Source organism: Anser cygnoides, chromosome 2 (assembly GCF_040182565.1).
Source record: "Anser cygnoides isolate HZ-2024a breed goose chromosome 2, Taihu_goose_T2T_genome, whole genome shotgun sequence".
Classification (NCBI taxonomy): Eukaryota; Metazoa; Chordata; class Aves; order Anseriformes; family Anatidae; genus Anser; species Anser cygnoides.
The window spans coordinates 145,999,868-146,022,472 of record NC_089874.1 but is presented as its reverse complement, the minus strand read 5'-3'; the positions used below and the strand labels follow the sequence as shown (position 1 = coordinate 146,022,472).

The window sequence follows — 22,605 nt, the reverse complement described above, 5'->3', positions numbered from 1 at the left end:
CCTCTTTCTTGCAACCTCTTCATTAAATATCAGGAAAAACAGACTAACTGAATCATAGTAAGCTGTCATGTATTTACAATTACTGAATAATACAAGCCTCTATGCCACATCTCCATACATTTTCTTGTGGCATCTCTTCAAAGATACAGTGCTGAAAATGAAACCCAGCAGGTAGGGTTGGAGGGGACAGCATGAAGAAAAGTAAAAAGATTTTGGAAATATGTCACCTGTACTGACTAGCACAGCACAAGTAATGCTTAGCTGCCCATAAAAAGAGCACTGAAAATTATTCTTGCATCTGCACCTTACTCTCTTCATCTCCAACAGAAAGCCTTAGTTGTTGTTTGCTTGATCATCCCACTTTCATCTAAATTTTAAATATGGGTTTGTTTCAGTTATGTGTACATACTTGCAAGTACACATACACTCCCAAATATGGCCACCACTCTTACTAGTCACCCTAACTGTGCTATACTTAGACTTTAGAAGGAAGAGTTGCTTTCTTATTCCATAAGGAAGACAAAATCAACAACAAAAACTCCTTTGCCAGGTTTACTGAGTCATTACAAAGTCATTGAGTCATCAGTCATTGATCAGTAATTATGAAGTTCTTCAGGCAAACCAAATCAGCATCCATGTACCTTCAACGTAATTTTGACTTCTTAGTATAGGCTGATAGGATTAGACAGTTGATGTTACTAAGGTTTTTCTTTATTAAGTATTCAAATTGGCCAGGACTGTGGAGGAATTCAGCAATGTAATGACCCAGAAATAAACTTCAAAGGAACCAGAAATGAGGCTGCACAGACCTTTGTCCTTAGAGAAGTAAAGAACAGACATTGTACATCTGAGCAGGGAGTGGTGTTTGTAGCAGAATTCCCACCCAAAATCATTTCACCAATCTCATTGACCTTTCACAACATCCAGGTGAAAAGGAAGTGAATAGATTATTGTAAAGTAATTCATTCTATCATAAGCTTGATTTGAACAATATAGCTGAGTATTCTTGCTCTTGGTGTTTTGTAATACTCTTCTGTTTTGTAATACAGAGAATTATAATTCAGAGAGATCAGTTCAACTTCCAATGTCTGCACATGCTACTTGGATGTATAACACTATATTGTATGCAAGACTACAAACTTACAAAGAAGAATGACCTGCCAGTGACAACAGAAGAAGGATTAACTTCCTCTCTCCAAAATTCCATGTAAAACTATACCTTCAAACTGCTATTGTTCAGGAAAATTACTCTGATCCTAAGGAACTTAAATGCTGACACCAAACCACATTTGTCCACAAAAAAATGGATTCAGGTTGTCTGTAATCCTACTCATCTCCTGCCAGGAAGAGTCATTCTTAGAAGAGTAATTCTTAGAAGTGGCTCCATGGGTGATTCCAGGAAAGACTCTGAACTATCTGAACTATCAGCCCAAAGATAATCATCTAGTATTGCTATAAAACAAACAAACTAGGTGGGACAGCCATGTGTACAATGCTAGAAGAACTACACATTTCACAGGACTGGGTAACTACAGTCTTAAATATTTGTGTTTGCCTTTATCTGTATATAATGTTGCCTACACACTCAAAACAGTTCAGCTGGCTTGAATTGGAGCAAAATATAGGCGGTATCAGCTTTAAATAAGCAGTGAGGAAAGTCGGCAATGCTGGCCTTGAGCATGACCTCAACCCACTCTTGCACTGTGATCTTAATTTAATCCTTAATTTAGTTCTTAAAACTCCATTTTAGCAAATAACGCTCCAACCTCTGAACACTTAATAACAGATGACATTTTTTAACAAGGACTTTCTTGTTAATTTCTTACTCAGTATTTGGTTAATCCAAAAGCAAGCAGGACATACAGAAGGCCAAGGGTTAGGATAAAGTGCTGAAACAGAGTTTTCTTCTTCATGAATATTCACGTAATAACTTTGTGGATACATAGTGATTGCTTTGGCGTATTGTACCTTAGCAGTAAATACCTTACAAAATATACATCTTTAAACAGATAAGGACAGAAAAAGTAATTTCTAAGAAATATTCCTAATTATCCAGGATGAGGGACTCTGTGAATTTCAAGCAGTAAAATAAGCTTAAGAACTGAAGAGAGCTGAAAGATACATCAACTTTAGATGTTTTCTCTCTATTCCACATGAAGAGTATTTAAGAATTGAAAATTAGTGATTTTAAGCCCAGTTATTAACTTTTAGTGCAAAACTACATTGGAGTGGTCGAAATACATAAGCTACAATTAAACTATTTAATTTAACTAGTCACAGCATCATAACCAAGCTCAGCGGAAGCTACTAAATCAATTTGGGCAGCTAGTACAGCTGTACTTTCTACTGCTATAGATACAACACTGACAGCACCACCAATTCACAACTATTTTTGACTGAAAGGTAGGCCTGTTATGAGTAATAAAACGCATATAAACACTCATTAGCTTATTAGTGAAAACTGAGTTCTGATTTCAGCATATATCCAAAGACAAAAAACTGCAGGCATTGAATAGCTAACAGAATAATTCCATTTTCAGAAGAATATTTAATGTGAAGAATAATAGGTTTAAAATGTACCCAATACATACTTATATATATTCCATAAGTGAGGAAATTCTGCATGATAAAAGTTTTGGTTAATAAGTCTTTGAGTCTGCCTGCAAGAGCTAAGTCCCTCTAAAACACTGGTAGAGTAGCCTAAGGTTCACTAAGGTAATTACACTGGAAAAAATAGATTTGTTGTGTAATTATACCAACATTCCACACAAAGCCCCTAAAATGGAAACCTCCCCCCAAAAACAAAAACAAAGTAGGCAGGAAAAGAAACAGTCAATGACTGTATCCAAACATTTTAAAAGAATTTGAGATAAGAATCTGTTCTTTATTCTAACATTGTTATTATTTCAGTTTTTACAGTAGACTACACATGGCGGAAGTTTTGCAAAAATTTCTTTTACTTGCAAATAATTTCAAATTTTGGCACCACATCAAGTTATGGGAGGCCATCATTTCTTTTCTATTGAATCTGATACTATAGTGATATTCTACTAGACAGCAATATAAAATCAAAGCAACAGTTGTAACATTAGAGATACATTTGTCAAAGGATGTTAGTCTAGGAAAAATTATTGTAAAAAATAGCTTCAAACACTGCTGGATAAAATTACAGTTTTCAATTCACACTTAGCTTTTAAATATCAATGATGTCATTGAACACCTACCTTACTAAGCACAGTGAGGGAAGCTGAGCACGTGCAAACTTAGGTTAGAGTCAGTTGGAATGGCGTATGCTGATCAGTTTTCAAAATTCTCAACAAGCTTCTTCTTGGGTACCTAAATGTGGAGATAAGGGTCTAATTCTAAGCCTCAGGGTCTGAAGGACAGTTAAATATGTTTCTGCTTGAAAATGACAAGTTGGATATAAATAATAATCCTCAAATTGAGATCTGCAAGAGCAAATATAAGATCAGATTACGTTGAATATCTGAATATCTCAAGATTTGCTTTACCACTAGAGCTCTCACATGAACAACATTCTACAGATGATGAAGTGATGCTTTGCCAACAGACACCAGATGGTCGTTAAATGACAGACGAGGGTCTACATTTGGTAGTCAACAAACCATGCTGTAGCATATTTAAAACTAGTAATCTGTATGCATGTTTCAAATACTAAGCACCGCCTGATGATTATAAAAAGTTAGTTCAAAACAATTCAACTTTCAAGATTCACTTTGCCTCAATGCTTTCCTGGCTGAAACAGCATCATTATCACTTACCTTCAAGTGGTAAATGCTAATAGCCCCACATGCAGTAAGAGGGAAAACTGAGCGGTCTGATTAGCAACAGTCTTTGTGGTGAACATTATTCTCTCAGTGAATAAGTAAAAGAGGATCCTATTGACTCATATAAGAATTCGGATTGCTATTACAATAGATGATGAGTCAGCAACATTTTTGTATGGCTGGTGATTAGAATAATGCCTTACACAGTATTGCAATCCTAGAGCCCTTAAACCTTGTTTTCCTGATTTGATATGTCATGAGTTTCACATAAAGAGAAAGCAGAAAATATTTTCATTATGAAGTTAAATTTGCACTGCTTGCAAATATTTATTGAGAAGAAAAAAAAAAAAAAAGTCTACAATTTAATTGTCCAGCAACATTTAAACTCATTATGTTGCTTTAATAGCAGGAGACACTATCTGGGAAGGTATATCTCTATTTCTGTAAGATACACATTATGATCTTTACTATAAGATCTTTTACAGAAATTCAACTCAATAAAAAAACATAAATGAGCTGACAAAAAATCAGGGAAGAATTTTCCCAATATGGGAAAAAATATATGCTTTGTTTGTTTCTCAACAATAGAGGATTGTAAAAGCCCTTTCCTTTCTCAGAATCCTGAATATAATTTTGTGCTTTATTTACATCAGAAAAATTTTTGCATCTGAAAATTAGATTAAATAATTTCTTATTTCTTATTTTCTAGTTACATCTTTCACCTTTGCACTGTGGCTTAAAATGTCAATGGGAGCTGCCAAACACAAATGAAAAATCTGTGCTTACAGACCAGTTTCTGATATTCCACAGATTAATATCCATGTCCCACTTCATTAGAAGATTTGAAAGACTCTTAAATACAGCCTTGATGAGAGGAAGCACATGAATAATTAAAATTTTCTGCCAGAATCCTGATCAGTGAAGAGAATATTGCAATGACTAACAACTTTGCGGAGAACATCAAAGCCACATGTTTTTGACAGTGGAAACTCTGGCTCTCTGCTGTTTTAGCTCCAGATAGACTTAGAGTGTGTTTTGCTTTAATCAACAGTTTTTCAGAGAATCATAGAATATCCTGAGGTGGAAGGAACCAACAAAGAGTCCAACTCCTGGCTCCACACAGGACCACCCAAAAATCAGATCATATGTCTGAGAGCACTGTCCAAATGCTTCTTGAACTCTGGCAATTTCGGTGCCATGACCACTTGTATTGGGTTTACCTAGCAAGGTTTTGGTATCGGGGGACTGCTGGGGTGAGCTCTGTGAGAAGAATCCAGAAGCTGCCCCATGTCAAGTAATGGCCAGTTTCAGCCGGCTCCAAAGGGACCTGCCAGTGCCCAGAGACGAGCCAATAAGTGATGTTGTTTGCACCTCTTGGACAGCAGATTAAAGAAAGGGGAAAAAAACTGCTGTGCAGCAACAGCTGGGAGAGTGAGGAGTGAGAAACAGCCCTGCAGCCCCCAAGGTGAGTGCAGCAGGAGGGCAGGAGGTGCTCCGGGCACGCAGCAGCAGTTCCCCTGAGGCCTGTGGAGAGGCCCCTGGTGGAGCAGGCTGTCCCCCTGCAGCCCGTGGGTCCCACACGGAGCAGATCTCCACGCTGCAGCCCGTGGAGGAGCCCCCGGTGGAGCAGGTGGATGTGGCCTGGAGGAGGCTGCGGCCCATGGAGAGCCCCCGCAGGAGCAGGCCCCGGGCCGGAGCTGCAGCCCGTGGAGAGGAGCCCACGCAGGAGCAGGGGGTCTGGGGGGAGCTGCCGCCCGTGGGGGACCCGTGCTGGAGCAGTTTGCTCCTGGGGGATGGACCCCGTGGTATGGAGCTGTGTGGGAGCAGTTCCTGAAGAGCTGCTGCCTGTGGGCAGCCCCCGCAGGCTCAGTTCGGGCAGGACGGCATCCCGTGGGAGGGACCCCATGTGGAGCAGGGGCAGAGAGTGACCATGAGGGAGCAGCGGAGAAAGTGTTAGGGACTGACCGCAAACCCCATTCCCCATTCCCCTGTGCCACTCGGGGTGAGGATGTAGTATGTGGGGGGTGGGGGGTGGGGGGGGAGAGAGAGCTGTTTTTAGTTTTCTGTTTATTTCTCACTGCTATAGCTTGTTAGTAACAGGTAATAAATTTAATTAATCTCCCTGTGCTGAGTCTGTTTTGCCCATGGTGATATTTTTTGACTGATCTCCCTGTCCTTATCTCAACCATTGAGCCTTATAGTTTCTCCCCTTTTCCCTTGGAGAAGAGGGAGTAAGAGAGCGGTTGTGATGGAGCTCAGCTGCTCAGCTGAGTAAAGCCACCACACCTCTTCCCTGGGGAGCCTGTTCCAGTGACCAACCACCCTCTCAGTAAAGAACCTTTACCTGATTTCCGATCTGAACCTCCCCTCTCACAGCTCCATGCCATTCACTCGGGTCCTGTCACTGTCCCCAGAGAGCAGAGATCAGCACCTGTCCCTCTACTCCCCTCATGAGGAAGCTGCAGGCCACCAAGAGGCCTCCCCCTCAGTCCCCTCTTCTCTAGGCTGAACAAACCCAGTGACTCTAGTGATTCCTCATATGTCTTGTTCTTTAGACCCTTCACCATCTTCATAGCCATCCTTTGGACACTCTTCAAAGAATGTTATGACTCTCTTATATTATGGTGCCCAAAACTGCACACAGTACTAGGGGTCGGGCTGCACCAGCACAGAGAACTGTGGGACAATACCTTCCATCAGCTGGCTCTTAATGCTGCATTTGATGCACCCCATGATACAATTGGCCCTTTTGGCTGCCAGGGCACACTGTTGACTCATCTTCAACTTGCCATTAACTAACACCTCCCGATCCCTTTCCACAGGGCTGCTTTCCAGCCTCTCTTTCCCCAGTCTGTATCCAGGGTTACCTCATCCTGGGTGCAGAGTCTGGCACTTGCTTTTGTTAAAATTCATATTGCTAGTGATTGCCCAGACCTCTAATTTGTCAAGATCTCAATTTTTATTGTGTACTTTAGAATCTGGATTGTTCAAGACTGTTCCATTTGTATGTAGTTATTAATATTGATATTATTCTTATATATGTATATTCATACCGATACATGAATATAACATTATTTCAATATTAATGTAAAATATACTTGCATTGTGTTGTATGTTTCTTTTCTGTGGTTCAGGTCTAGGAGCGTGAGGCAGTTTAAAAATCATAATGGCTGAATACAGACCAGGAGTTCTATTCTTTGCATCTTTGTACCAAAGTTAAAAATTTCTGTAGCTTCTATGAGTAAAGTATTTATAAATGGATGTATAATTACATGCATTTAATTAATTTGTATCTGGTAGTGTTTCCTACCCCTTCTGAGCCCAAGGATCTTGGTAAGTTCCCACAGTGGGGACAGAATAAAGACCCCAATTAGTAACAGGTAAGTAAGAGATAATTAAGAGCAAGGTCAGAATGTGGCAACACCCCCAGTCCCTGGAGTGCAAGGATGTGCTCTCTGCACTTCAAGTGAAGGCACTGAAGCAGCCTGAGCTTGTAGACTACATGTTGCTTGTTCTGCTAATTGCCAGTAATATCCAACAAAACAAATTAGGGTATCAGGGAGAACTGGAAGTGTCTAAGAGCTCTGATCTGTACTGTGTATATGTTTATAAATCATTCTCTCTCTATGTCCTCAATCATAGTTGTCATCACTCCTTGAGGAGCAGGTAGTGTCAGTGACATGTACAGGCAATTTGGTAGCAGCAGTTATATAAGGGGATGGCCTAAATTATCATGCTGTTTTATATAGCTGAATCTTGTATGGCCAGGCTTAAGAGGGGGGATACCCAACTTACTGTGGATGTAATAATGGTAGATAAGGCTTAGAATACCCCTTGCAGGCATTATAAACATCCCTTATCTGAGACTGATGCTCCCCTTTTCCTTTTGGTTATATAATATAAAGTTATTATATATATTAAATATTAAATAAATAATAATACCCAAAAATGAACAGGAAACATCAATGTTCTACACATTGGTAATTGCATGTTGACCTGATGTGACTTGCAGTATGTGAGAGAAGGTAGAATGAGGAAAAAGTAAAAATAAAAACAAAAATAAACCGGGCAAGCTGGGCACAGTAAAATGTTAGGAGAGATCTGTAAGGCATGAAGCAAAGGGTTAGTGGAATAAATTTCCACTGCATTTTGGTAACAGTTAGGAAATCTTGGGTTATACTAAGAGTCTTTAGGGTGATTACTTGAAATTATGGATAGAGCCCTCAAGAATGTACCATCACAGTGGTGCGGGCAGTGCACCAGCATGGGCTCAATCGTATGGTCATTATCACTCTAGTCTGGGAAGCCACATTTGCTTCTGCAAATCTACTTTACAACCCTCAAGCTGCTGGTACCTGCCTTAATAAATGTTCTTACTCCTACTTTCTCTTCATAAAATCAAGACAACAAAAACTTTTTTTTTTTAAGATGTACAGTGCTTCTGAAATTAGTGAAGTCTATGAAGATACTCAACTCTTTGATAAGCAAGAACAAAGTAGCTAAATATATATTTAATTTAACATCTGAAAAAGAATGTTCTGGAGATGTTAACATAAGCTTCCTAACTTGATTTTATATGCAGAGTTTGGTGGTAAAGCAAAATTATCATTTCATTAATTTTTAACTTGATATATAAAAAGCTTTGATGTGACTTTGAAAATCTGCATATTTTAAAAAGTAGTCATTGATGTTGGCTGAGATCGTGAAAAGTGACAAACACATTTAAAAGACATGAAGCTTGAACAGTCCTGCACAGAAAAGACAGAAGGCCTTCACCCTTGTTTCTATCCTACCTTAGCTCAAATCTGAGTATACATAGCTCAGATCTGAGTATACATAGTCATAGTCCTTATCCTTCTGAGCTCCACTTGAACACTTACTCTGTTTCCAGCTGTGTGGCCTCAGCCAGGCAGATGCTCCCCATGCTCTCAGCTTGCATTTAACATTGCACACCACACAAATGCAGCAGACTAGAAGAAAGTTCATCTGCTGCACCAAGAATTGAACACACCAACGATAAATGAACTCTCCAGAGAATCATCGTCAAACATAACTAAATAACTGAGCTTTTTAGATGGTCGTAACCTCATCAAACATAATTGAATTTTATATAAACAAATGTACTTTGCCTCCATTCTCCCTCTGAAACATACCATACATACAACCATTTCAAATCAGTACACAAATTATCCTTCAAAAATCTTGTAAATCTTCTTTCATATGGGAAAGTATGCCCCAAACTCAATCTGACTGAACAGCTTTTGCTAAAACTTGAAAGTAAAATTAAATTTAATTTATGTTCAGGGAAATGCACATCTCATAGAAATTCTGGTCTGAAATTTATCACAGTTCTAATGAGCTGAAGAAATGTCTTAGGATGGAAGGTGTCAGCACTTTCTACCTGTTCTGCTTATCATAAGTGTAATTAAATAATGTTGCAGTTCTTGAAATGTCAGTGTTTGCAAACTACAAGGGAGCATGTTACAAGCACAAACCCTGATAGTCATCTGCCAACTAACTGCCATCAGGTAGTCACAGCGTGAAGTTGTAAATGGATTATTACACATATAAGCTAGCATACAGAAGTCTGGTAGGCACATCGTAGATAACAGAAATAAAAATGTTTCCTATTTCAAAATCTTTCTTTTATTTACTTATATTTTTCAGAATGCAACCTGTAATTTTCATACACCTTTCAGTTTGGACGTTAACTTAAGGAGAACATAGAAAGGTTCTGCCATAATAAAAGATTTGTTCATAGTCTATATTATTTAATTCCCAATGATCAGCAGGAAACTGAGTACAAACTCAGGCTGAACAGTATATCACACAGATATGTCTTAGTGCAAAAAAATGTTGTTCTTACTGCTAAATAACACAATTATATAGTTTCTGGAAATGGGACAAATAGTCAACTTCTCAGTGTTTTCATTTTGGATACATGAGAAAGGATGAAGGGCTACTGCTTTGCTTTGCATTTTTCTGAGAACTGGTCAAGGTTTTTTATGTTGTTTTGTTTTGTTTTGTTTCCCTTCACATACAACCTGTGCTTGACTAACATTCCAATCCCTGGCCAAGAAATGGTTGTGTTTGCTTCCTAAAATCTTTTGTAATGTGTAAGTGATATCACAACTGGATCTTGTAAAGACTTTTATATATATATATATATATATATATATATATACATATACATATAATCCTGTATATAGGATTTTTGACAGCTTTGACAATTTTTGAGATTTCTACCATGAAATTGGAGTTATCAATATACATAGGGAAAGAGTTTCATAAACTGCAACCTCTTTTGGAGCTTCATATTTTTAGTCTACTCCAATTTGTATTATTTTCTGATTGCAAATAATTGCTATCAGAAAAATTAGTGTGCAGTGTTTTTTGTTTGTTTGTATTCTTGGAACACTCAGTTTCTACAACTGCTTGCTAATTCCTTCATCAGATGCCCATAAGTAATGGTTAGTCCTATGGTGGCAGCTCACAGAATAGTTTTTTAACTCAGACTCATTAGCTGGCAAATCTCCAGCAACACAAATCTTACCTGCAAAGCTCTATATGAACACATAATACAGAGTTACCTTACATACAGCTACACAAGTGTAACTGCAGTATTTGCACTCCCATCCAAAGAGATTCCAGCAAACAACATGCCCGGTCACCAAGTGTTCAGGCAAATACACAGCAAACACAGACTATGCTGTAGGGTGTTGCTGCAGTGGACAAGTAGTAGGTACTTCTTTGTATATAAGAACATTTGCTTTCAGTTAAATTTTAAAGACAAAATAGTTCCTTTAGGTACCTGATAGGCTATATCAGAGACACTCTTAGTATGCACATAAAGGTTCTCAGTTGACAGTGTCATTGTCCTTGAGCAACATATAACTCACTTCAGCTGGCTGCCTTGACCTTGAAACAGCACTGTATATAAAATACAGTAAATGGCATCTACACTTACTGTGGTTGGCTAACTTGTAGCACAGAAAACAAACAGAAAAAAAGGGTTATAGAATAGCATTAAAATATTCAACAAATTTCTTCAGAGCTTTATTTATTATATGTCATGAATTTTGTTAATTAGGGTATTGTTAAATAATTTATCATGACTTAGTCTATCAGAGAGCATTCTTAAAAGTATTATATGAAAATATGAAATGTCTTGCGTATGTCCACTGAATTCCATCAGCTCTAAATAGATATTTCAAAAAAAGGATGGGAGAATAAAAATAAATACTAACAACAATAATAATAATAATAGTAAATTAATAGTCAAGGAAAACATACAAATAGGATTCATTACTGTTATCAACATCTGAACCACTGCTGTACTATAAATATTTTACCTAGTTAGTCACCAAAGGTAGGTACTTAAAAGTGTACCTGTCACAATATTAATTATCAACTTAATCACAAGAGTTCTTAATTAAGTTCCTCTGTAATTATACCAGATAATTCTTACAGTTGCATTTGATTTATTCTGCTGTTAACAAAATCTTCCAGGTGACTCAGGTCAAACAAGACAGAAACACACAAGTTATTCTAAGAATTCTTAAAACTTTTGTAGAAGGAAATTCTGTAATGAGATTTAAAGAGCTCATTGTATAAAAAAGAGCCATTTATTATTTTGAAAAATGTATACTATGAAATATGTTCTCAAAAACATACCTAATAATTAGAATTTTTCACCAACTTACTATATAAGTAAGTTTTCTGACACTTTCTGAAATTAAAATTCTAGTAGATTTAAGATCTTAAGTTTCCTGAGTTAAAGCACTTTCGTCAGAGAAGGATTCAATGCACGGCACAGACTTCTAATGTGCTTTTTGGAAGGTATAAGACCATACTGTATTATGTCCTCTTGAATCTCACTTTTTTCTGCTGATATTTTTGTAAACAAAGTCTGAACGCAGAGACAATAATCTATGACTCTTTACCTTAGCGAGATAATGGTTTAAATGTCATCTTTGCAGCCTCTTATGATATTTCTTGCTTTGTTCATTCCCATTTTACTTTGACTGAACTGTTTCTTAGAGTCTTACAGAGAATTGTTTCCTACTAATTCACAGAAATATTCAAAATAATTATCTAGTAAATTCCAAGCCACCTACTAAACTTTTACTGTTTGCTCCAATATCAGATAGATTTTATTTAAAAAACTACGGAATTAACAAAACAATGTTATTTTGATGATGAGTAGAGCTAGACAGAAAGACAGTTGATTTGCACAAGAAGTATATTGGTTTCTTATTCCTGGAAAAAACAATTGCTTGGATAGAGGTTTTGGTGTTCAGATATCACTTCAGAACTGAACATGAGAGAATAATTCAGTGTTCAAAAGACTGTGAGAAAGACCTCAGAGACAGCTTTCTGTAATTATCCTGTTTTCCTGTACAACATGCTCTAGATGACCCTGTTTGGCAGGGTGGTTGGACTAGATGATCTTCAGAGTTTCATTCAAACCTCAACCATTCTGTGATTCTGTGATCATCTTATCCTATTTCTGTGACAAAGTGGAATGCAGAGATACTAGCTGAAATTTTACTCTCTAAAAATCAAAAAATTGCATGAGTGGTTTCTAAATACTTGACTGAGGGATTAAAAAAACCACATACATAAACTTCTAAAAAGACATATGGACTGGATTCAAACTTCAAGTTTTAAAACTAGGAAGTTTAAAGAACTTAAAGAACTCTAGGGCTCCAGATTTATCATCCTAAAGTGAACATTTCCTGACTGACAGATCTAATCTAGCTTAAATAGTAAATAATATGTTACACCTTTTTCTTGGTGTTTTTAATGTCTCAAAATCATTAGTTACGTCTTGCTCATTTATATATTGACTCAGGAAGTCCAGGGTTCATTTTCTCTTTTCAGTTGTTATTTTTGGGGGGAACAGTAGGGGTAGTTCTGCCAGAAGTTTATTTTTGATTATTTCCCATGTACTAGAAGGACTTTTAATGTATTTTTCTTCTGCACAGATATAAGCAGGATATTGTCCTTGCAAGATATCACCTCTTCTGAGTGCTGTAACAGCTCTGTCATTTTCCTTTGCTATGATAACAGCAGTTAATACAATATTTGCTGACAGGAAACTGCCAAAACTGCTTGTGAATAGAAAAGAAGATAGCTTTGTTATTTGTAGAATAACCTTACACATTAACAGGATGTTTCCTTCTATCTCTTTTGCCTTGCTTAAATATGTTTCATTTTCTTTCTTTTTCTTAAACGTTACATTTTTCTTGATGACATTCACTTTCGTTTTCCTGCCTTCTTTTAATGATAAACTTAATCAAACACTTCCATATTGAAAAGTTTTTGAAAGTAAGATACTTTCAATTTTCCAATGAAAATTTGGTATGAAGTTTGGGAGAATGGCAATATTATTTCTTCCCTTTCCTCCTACCTTGTTTCTTGCTGCTGATAAAATTATTTCTTAAGAAGGTTAGAAAGAAGAGTTCTGGAGGTAAAAAAAAGAATGAAAAAGCAAATGGAAAAAGTAACTGCTAAAATTATCTTCTAGGCTTTGTTTGAATGGACGGTAGAAACCAGTCCATCAAAATGAGACTAATGATTAAATTTAAAACTGGATTTCAGTGCACTGTTCTCTGTAAATAAGAATATACAAAGAAAAAAAAATCATAGAATTCTGAGTATATAATTTAAATATTTCTAGGCCATAATGGGTGGATGAAATTTGAGATAGAGCTTTATGATAATTTATTAACTCTAATGATATTCCTGCTATCATTTCACTCAGTTCATAATGTTCTTCCAAGAAAATGTTGAAACCCCTTACATTTCCTGTGGAATTCATAAACATTATGGAATTCATAAAAATTTTTAATGTTTTTGCCTTATAAATTCAGGTTTATAAAAAACAAACAAACAAAAAGAATTAAAAAAAAAAAAAAGACTAGCTATTACACTTCTTGGAAGTCTGGGACAGGGAGCAAAAGAAAACCCCCACAGCTCAGGTGGAAACAGTTAGAGACCTGCTGCTCCACCTGGACTGTCAAAAGTCCATGGGGCCAAATGAGATCCACCCAACGGTGCTGAGGGAGTTGGCAGATGTGACTGAAAGGCTGCTTTCCATCTGACATCAGTGCCAGGAAAGGTGATGGAACAGGTCATCTTGAATGCAATTGCACAGCATATGTGGAACAACCAGGGAATCAGGCCCAGTCACCATGGGTTCATGAAAGGCAAGTCCTGCCTGACCAACCTCATCTCCTTCTTACTACCATATGACTCACCTGGTGGATGAGGGAAAGGCTGTTAATGTAGTCTACCTAGACTTCAGCAAGGCTATTGACATGGTCTCCCACAGTATTCTCCTGACGAAGCTGGAAGCCCATGGCTTGGACAGGTACACTCTGATGGGTTAAAAACTGGCTGGATGGCTGGACCCAGAGAGTGGTGGTGAACAGAGTGAAATCCAGCTGGTGACTGGTCACCAGTGGTGTTCCCCAGGGGTCGGTGTTGGGGCCCATCCTCTTTAATATCTTTATTGCTGATTTGGAGGAGGGAATTGATTGCACCCTCAGGAAGTCTGCAGATGACACCAAGTTGGGGGGAAGTGTTGATCTGCCACAGGGTAGGAAGGCCCTGTTGAGGGACTGGGACAGGTTGGATCGATGGGCAGAGGCCAATGGGATGAGGTTCAATGTGGCTAATTGTCGGATCCTGCACTTTGGCCACAACAACCCCAAGCAACACTACCAGCTTGGGGCAGAGTGGCTGGCAAGCTGTGCAGAGGAAAAGGGTCTGGGTGTGTTGGTTGATGCTCACCTGAACATGAGCCAGCAGTGTGCCCAGGTGGCCAAGAAGACCAATGGCATCCTGGCTTGTATCAGGAATAGTGTAGCCAGCAGGACCACAGAGGTGATTGTCCCCTGATACTCTGCTCTGGTGAGGCCGCACCCTGAGTACTGTGTTCAGCTTTGGGCTTTTTCTACAAGAAAGACATCGAGGCCCTGCAGCATGTCCAGAGAAGGGCTACAAAGCTGGTGAAGGGCCTGGAACACAAGTCCTTTGAGGAGTGGTTGAGGGAACTGGGGTTGTTTAGTCTGGAGAAGAGGAGGCTCAGGGGAAACCTTATTGCTCTCTACAGCTACCTGAAAGGAAGTTGTGGGGAGCTGGGGTCAGCCTCTTCTCGCAGATAACTAGTGGTAGGACTAGAGGGAATGGCCTCAAGTTTTGCCAGGGGAAGTTTAGGTTGGAAATTAGGAGACATTTCTTCTCAGAAAGAATAGTCAGGCATTGGAATGGGTTGCCCATGCAGGTGGTGGAGTCATTGATCCTGGGGTTGTTTAACGAAAGTTTGAACGTGGTGCTTAGGGACTTGGTTTAGTGGGTGGCATTGGCAGTAGGGTGATGGCTGGACCAGATGATCTTGAAGGTCTTTTCCAACCTTAATGATTCTATGATTCTATGATTCTTCTCTGAGAAAGATAATCTAGAAATTGTAAGACATTAATTCCTAAAGACATAATAATAGTGATGATAAATAATGATGATGATGATGATGATGACGATAATAATAAATTTCTTTGCAGCAGATCTGCTAGAGAATTGAAATAGTGCCTTATGATATGGATTTGGACTCCAAGCTTGGAAAGATCCTTTCCATTCTTATATTTTGAAGCACAAATTTAGTCATCGGAAGAACAAATAATATTAATAGATCAATGCAGCTAACAAAAGCCAATCCTCCCTCATATTTCCTAGGAAGTTTAATGATGTTTTTCTACCATGTTTGAAAACAAATGAATTGGACTTTTATCTAACTGTGATCCAAATTTTAATGAAGAACTTTATCAGCAGTGAAGAACAAAGAGAAGGTTGTAATAAAGTTTTTTTTTAAAAGGGTTTTAATACTATTTATTTTTTCAAACAACTTTATCTCATTATAGTTTTTATGTATTTACCTAGCTCAAATTTCTGTTTAAAATATTTATAATCAAAGTTCATAGTGCATACTGTTTAATTTGCTGATGTATATGTAGTCTTTTTGTAATTGTTTGGTAGATCTAAATATACAACCATGAAATGTTTATGTTCAGTTTTGGGATAGCAGATTCAGTATCAGTTTCAGCTCAAATGCAATAGCATGTAGTCCAATTTCCTGTGAAATAAATAGCCACATTAAACAGAGTAAGACTGTCCTACATAAACATGTCAAGAAACATTTTTATTCTGGCTTTTTAAACAGTCAATTGTCTCTGTTGCATACTTTATCCATCCTCTTTAATGTTACAGAAGATTTCTTTGTGTCTCTCTGCATCGCTTTCAGCTTTTCCTTCTGAAAAGGGACTGATCGCTAGTTTTGGAAAGTAAACACAAGTCAGTGAGCAAATTAAAGAAACAGACAGGTCCAAGACTACCAGCAATTTTTGTCATCAGTCTGGAGGGGAGCACTAAATATTCTGTAGAGCTACATCTGAAAGAGGTCCCTGGGGTAGTGAAAACTGAGGATGTTTCAAAAGAAGCTTCACTGAAGCAAGGCATCTTCACATATTTGGCCTCATGAAAGACCGGTCTGTCATTCTGATCAAGTGTTTAGTCCCAGCACAGTACATGCCTTTTCAAAACCATATTTTGAAATCAGGAAAAACTGATGTTTTATAAGATGGGCTGCTGAGCAGTACTTTTTACTAGAGCTACATAGTATTTAGAAGACTGAAATACCTACCAGTTTGCAGGAAGATCTGTTCGTATAATCCTTCATCTCTGCCTCCCAGCAGGAAGAGTTAAACTGTCATGCTGTCACACTCTGAAATACACATAACAATGCTTTTGGTCAGCTCTCTGCTTCCTGGAATTCCTGTAGAATATTTCCAGTCCATTCTTAAGCTAAATTTAATCTCTCATGACCTGACATCTCTAAATCTAAATTTTCTAAATTTAACTGAAATCTAGTAAAACAGTTTCCATCTGGTAAAAGGTCACAGTAGAAATTATGTGGGTTTCTTTTTCTTTTTTTTTTTCTTTTTTCTTTTTAGCTATAGCAATGATTTTAGTAATATAGCAATAATAATAATAAAAAAAAAGCAGTATTTTATCACTTGGAGTAACTGCAGGGAACGCTTTCACCTTCTATCTTGCTTTTTCAGTTTAGCACTTTTCAGTGCCTCTCTTTTTGAATAAAACACATACAATCATCTCAAAAGTATTCAAAATGTCAACTTTTGCTTGTTCGTTTGTTTCTTTTTGCTTGGTCATTTTCTTAGAAATGTGACAAACTGACTACATCTGCTCTGCCACTACGATCCTGCAGTCTGGAGGGCGCTTCCAGCCGCAGCCTGGGCAGGAATGAGCTCTGCAGGTGTTCCCATGAAATCAGAGCCACCTTCAGTACAGCAGCTGCAGTGAGGGCAAAGCACAGAGAAAACTTCTCTTTGCTACCAGTCCCTCTCTTTTACAGAAATGTGCTACTTGTTCAGCAAATTGTGAATGAAGAAAAGTGTAATTTTGCCTTTCATCACAAATACAAACCTTTTCCTTCTCCCTCCCAATCAGCTCAGCGTTTGTAACAGTAAAATATTTGAAATTAGTGAAAATTAATAATAAAATAATTTGGAAAATTAATTTAATTAGAAGTTAAAGTGACAGAAATCAAATGTTTTTTCTTTATTTTAGCAAATATGAGTGTTCAGAAGGAACAAAGAACAGTAGTTCAAGTTTAGTCATTACATTTTAAACAATCTTTTTAGTTTATACACCATAGGCAAAAAAAAAAAAAAAAAAGTGAGCTATAGAGATAGAAGCTTGTACATTCCAGCTGTTGTATGCAATACAGAAAAAAAAGATATTATGTTTAGTTTTGAATATTAAATGTAAAATCAACTACTGAAGTCATTCTTTCTTGTGTATATGTATATATACATGCACATTATATAATAATATAATTTTAAGCAAAGGTACATATGCTGCCTATGCAGCTCTGGAAATAATTTCCAAGTGTAGATATCTGTGTTCTTACACTCACATATTTATATGTAAGGACAGAATATTTATGACTGTCCTTAAAGAGACAGTCATAAAAGGCTATATAGTAGTTAAATACTGGAAGTACTGTAGATTTAATACAATTATGGGACAATCATGTCCCATGTAATACAATCATGTATACAAAAACAAGCATAGAACTTAATGGACTTTTGACTGTATACTCACGGGGCTCTGTAGGTTTTAATGTTTATTTGAGTGGTTGCGTGTTTTAACTACTTTTTAATATAAAAACTGAGAAGAAAAGAGAATTCCTGCATGAAATTCTTTGAAATGATAGAAAATATTTGTCTTCAGCTCCTGCAAGACATTGTATTTCCATTCATTATGAAAATAATATTGTTGCTTAAAATTCTGGTTTAAAAGATTTCCACAGAAAGTTATAATTAAGAGAAGTAATAAAAAAATAATAAAAAAAAAAAGCAGACTTTTAATTTTGCAGTGACCAAGAATATAAACAATATATCTATATTCTTGAATTTGTGGTAATTTGAAATGATGACTTCTAAGCTTTCTTATTTACATACTATCTCAGAAACTAACTCAATCTTTAAACAGAGAGATGTTGCCGTACAATTCGAGAGCCAGAGATAATCTCAGTTATTATCAATATAGTTTTATTAGAAGCTAGTATGTGATTATGAATATCTAAGAAAATAGTGCTCGTTTAAAATCTAAATATCCTTTTTTTATTACAAATATGTATACTTTTTATTCCTAATAGCATCTAAAAGTATGTGAAAAGAATAAAAATATGATTTTGGTGTTATAGAGTAAGTCAAAGTCAAACACCAGCTATGCTAGCTGTAACTAAAAATCACAAGTCAACAAATGGGAAGTTAATAGCTCAAATTGTGGGAGCTGCCTATCTGGTAGTAGCACAAAGCATTTGACATTTTGCAGAGCAATGTCATTGACTATCTGTTTCTTTGATAACTGTGTTATGAATTAAAAAGACAGAGTGAACTTTACTGCCACGCTGCCCTTGCTCCTAGAGCTGTGTGATTAATTGATCCTGGATCTTTTTTTTTTTTTTTTCTTTCTTGTTTTGTGTGTTGTTTATTTGTTTGTTTGTGGTATGTTCTATCTGCACAACATTTAAATCATCTGTACGTCTTGTAAGTTATTTACTAAAACTTAGGTATTCAGCATACAGACTAATGTATTTAAAGCTTTTGTATGACTGTGTTTCTTTTAGAAGGTCATTATTTGTATTCTCGCAAGTTACAAAAAAAAAAAAAAAAAGGACGGGGGGGGGAGTTTAAATGGATTCACAAATAAGAGAAGCCAAGACTAAGCCACTTTTCACTAAAATAAAATACTTAAATTAATTCAGGATGTGATTTCATGTGAGATGGAGATTGTTATATCTTGTTCTTTGTACTCTTTGTCTTTTATCACCTCTGATTGTTTGACTTTGTCCTTTCACTACACCTTAGCAGTGTTGGAGAAACTTAATTACATGCAGACCTCATCAAGAAACACTACCTGAGTCAAAATTCCTTTTGAGTTCAATGGCAGTCATAAACATCGAGACAGTTAATAAAAAGAAAGCAAATAAACAAACAAACAAAACATTACACTAATAAATGTAATATCCCTATTTTCAGAGAATAGAAATGTAATACTGAAGCGTGAATGTCTTCTGGAGTCCTTCTGCCTTTTGTCCGAGTGGAGTATTTGTAAGTGTATTATTGCCCTGAACCCTGAGTTTCAATAGCTTTCTGGGATTATTTTTAAACTGCCTTCTGAAGTTTTGTGCTGCATCAGGGGACACTTAACCTCTTTTCCCAATATAAGCTTTTTCACATCTCTCTCTCTCTTTTTCACCCCTGTAGTACTTTATACTTTCAGGGGAGGTATCTCATCTAAAGGAAGGTCAGAAAGGATGCGGAAATACTACATTCTTGTGCCATGGTCCCCTGACCATTAAAACTTTCAAGCATACTCATATCTCTGATTAACAGAGAAGTGAAACAAAAAGTATTTTATTATTTGAGAAGGGAAAAATGTTTTTTTGTGGTAGACATCTGGGAAACAAAGTGATATTTTTTCTCTCACCACTCCACTCCATCTTGTGAGGAGAGAAACTTGCAGAAATAGAAGCAGTAAACAAGATATGTATTTTCTGAGCAACAGATCGTGAAAAGTGGTCATGAAACACAATAAATATGACACAGAAACACATGAAAACATGTTAGACCCTGTACACCACTTCTCCGAATATCTCCAGAACTCCAAGAATAACAGCTTAAATGTGGATTTTCCTCCTGTTTTCAATTCAGCTCACCTTCTCCAGGTCCATCCTTTGAAATTATAATCTATTCTGTTTTTTAAAATGAACATGAACTTTGGGAGCACATTTATGTTTGTTTGAAGGCAAGAGAAAGTTTGTTGCCAGCAGTATTTTACTGCCAACTTAGCTAATTTCAATTCAAGTCTTTTTGACATAATTCTACTAGCTGAGATGTTCAATATTTATAAGCAGTTTTATGTCATAAACCTTGTAGGTGTTCTTAGAACTTTATCAAACCTTAAATGTAAAACAGTTAATTTGTGATCGTCTGCTGTGTAGAGACCAAAACAGAAGGCAGGCCAGAAGTTGACTGTGACCACATGGAAAGCTGTAATTGGATACAGCTGCAGTAGTACAGAAACATTCCTGAGGTCCTATCTTCTGCGTAGACAACAAGGTAAGGCATGCCAAATTCCAGGAAAATAGATCAAAGTGAAATAACTCATGTTTTATAATCTGGATAGCAGTGGTAATAAAAACAAACAAACAAACAAATAAATAAAGTGACATAACATTAAGCTAGCTGTTTTCTTTCTCTAGGATGAAAAGTAGAATAAAAGAAAGGAGACATTATCATCAGTTTTTCACTATAAGCTTCAGATTTCCTTTTCAGATATGAAATGCTGTTGCTTTTATTTTCATGATGCGGGGTGATGGTAGTGGTTGCTGCGATTTTTGTTATGTTTTTTTTACCCTTTGGGAAAAACAAACAAACAAACAAACAAAAACAGAGACACCCACTGTTGTTTTTTATTGTTGTTGTTGATTGTGTTTATATATATATATATATATATAGAAAATTAATATATGTCAGGAAAATACTAAAATAGTTACCTATAGCTTAAGCTTTTCTGCTTCCTATTATAGTTTTTGAGTTAGGCAAAGTCCATGGATATAGAAAAAAAAAAAAAAGTAACAATTCAGTCTTCACATTAAACTTAGTATTTTCTATATTTGAAATGTCTTCCACAAAACTGTATTATTTGAACATGCCATATTCAACTCAAAAGTTCTTAATGAAGTCAGATTTCACATTAACAGACTGTCATTCTACTAGTGTCATTCAGTGTATGTATTTTTTTTTTTCATGTATAATTCATAATAATGTCAGGGGACCTAATTCTTTTATTAACTACTATGGAATAAATTCATTAGAAAGTCTGTAGGCTCTTCTGGACACCAAATGCAGTTCTCCAGCATCTTCAGTTATTGCTCCAACTATCTATAATAGCGGTAAAATCTGATATTATCTTGGATGTAGTTACTGGCAGTTCTTGAGAGGTATTGCTCAGTTTTTAAAAATGGTAACTTTAGGACGGATGAGAATAGATTTCACATTTAATGAGACTGAAAAAATATTGTTTCCAGGTTAATTGGTTACTTTTCTGTAACAGATATAATTTGGTCACTGTTTTACATCTATTTTTTCAAGGTCAAGAACAAAAACATTTTTCCTTTGTGATGCCTGGCTACCTGGCTGTTATTTAATTAAAAACACAAACTGATTATGCACTAATTGTGATTCAGAACATTTCCCGGAGGGAGTAAAAGTGAGAATCTGATGTAATATGGTGTGACAGCTGGCTGCAACTCTTTTCTTATCATTTACATCAGTTCTCAAGATGGTCTGTGCCACAGTTTGTTTTATCGGGAGGTGGGGGTTGGGGGGGGAAGGTAGGGAAACAGTACTTGGAAAAACTGCAGTAAGATAATATCCTCCAACAGACCAGTTTCCCAGTCCTTCAACAGGGATAACTGAGTTTAGCACACAGTATTATAATGCATTGTGAAAACAAGGACTGAAGGGAGCTTGTTAAGCACTCGTGGATTTCTGGTGGGGAATAGATTCAATTCTGTATAAAATTATTTTATGATGACTATATTTATGTTCATATTTATTTGTATTTCCATTATTTTATACAATATATTTGTTTGCCTTGATTAAAGCAGTATTGTAAAAAATATCTTCTAATTTATATATATATATATAAATGTTCTTCTAAATGTTCTTCTAAATATATATCTCAGTGTAATTAAGTACTTCAGAAAGTGCCATGGTGTACCAGTGAAGATTGAATTTGACTTCATCTGGCTTCAGAAAAACATGTCACTAACATTAATGCTAATATGAATGGCAAGAAAGTTGTAAGAATTCATATGACCAACAGATTACTACGTTGGAATAAAGCTTTTCTAGTCCAACTGAATAGATAAGTCCCACCCACTATCATCAAATATAGCATGAAATTTTACTTCTAATCAGTGAGCTAGTAGGAAAAAAAAAAAAAAAGCTATCAGCAGTTGTAAAATGTTCTTCATTCAACTCACTCTCTTGAACTTCGCTCATAGGATGTCAATGAATTTTGGTTATGAAATGAACAGTTCAAAAATAATATTGTCTTTCAAGGGGGAGAAAAGGTTTAAAACTACATGTGCAAAAGGGTCTATTGCCTAGATCTTGTAGTAAACATCCAATTAGCTATTAAATAGTGGTAGCAAATATGA

The 22,605-nt window shown here is 36.5% G+C and overlaps 2 long non-coding RNA genes across 2 annotated transcripts in view; one reads left to right on the top strand and one right to left on the bottom strand.

The window, feature by feature from the left end:
* LOC125182965 (uncharacterized) overlaps positions 1 to 6,771 on the bottom strand; it is a 42,791-nt gene extending 36,020 nt beyond the window's left edge. Inside the window, exons 1-2 of the long non-coding RNA XR_007163871.2 lie at positions 6,133 to 6,771; positions 3,225 to 3,336 (exon numbers count right to left, since the gene is read on the bottom strand). This is a non-coding gene — a long non-coding RNA (uncharacterized lncRNA). The remainder of the gene's footprint in view (positions 1 to 3,224; positions 3,337 to 6,132) is intronic.
* LOC136789791 (uncharacterized) lies at positions 4,444 to 20,844 on the top strand. The gene is made up of 3 exons (XR_010828769.1): positions 4,444 to 5,253; positions 19,415 to 19,486; positions 20,380 to 20,844. It is a non-coding gene; the product is annotated as an uncharacterized lncRNA (long non-coding RNA).
* Positions 20,845 to 22,605: the final 1,761 nt, after the last annotated feature.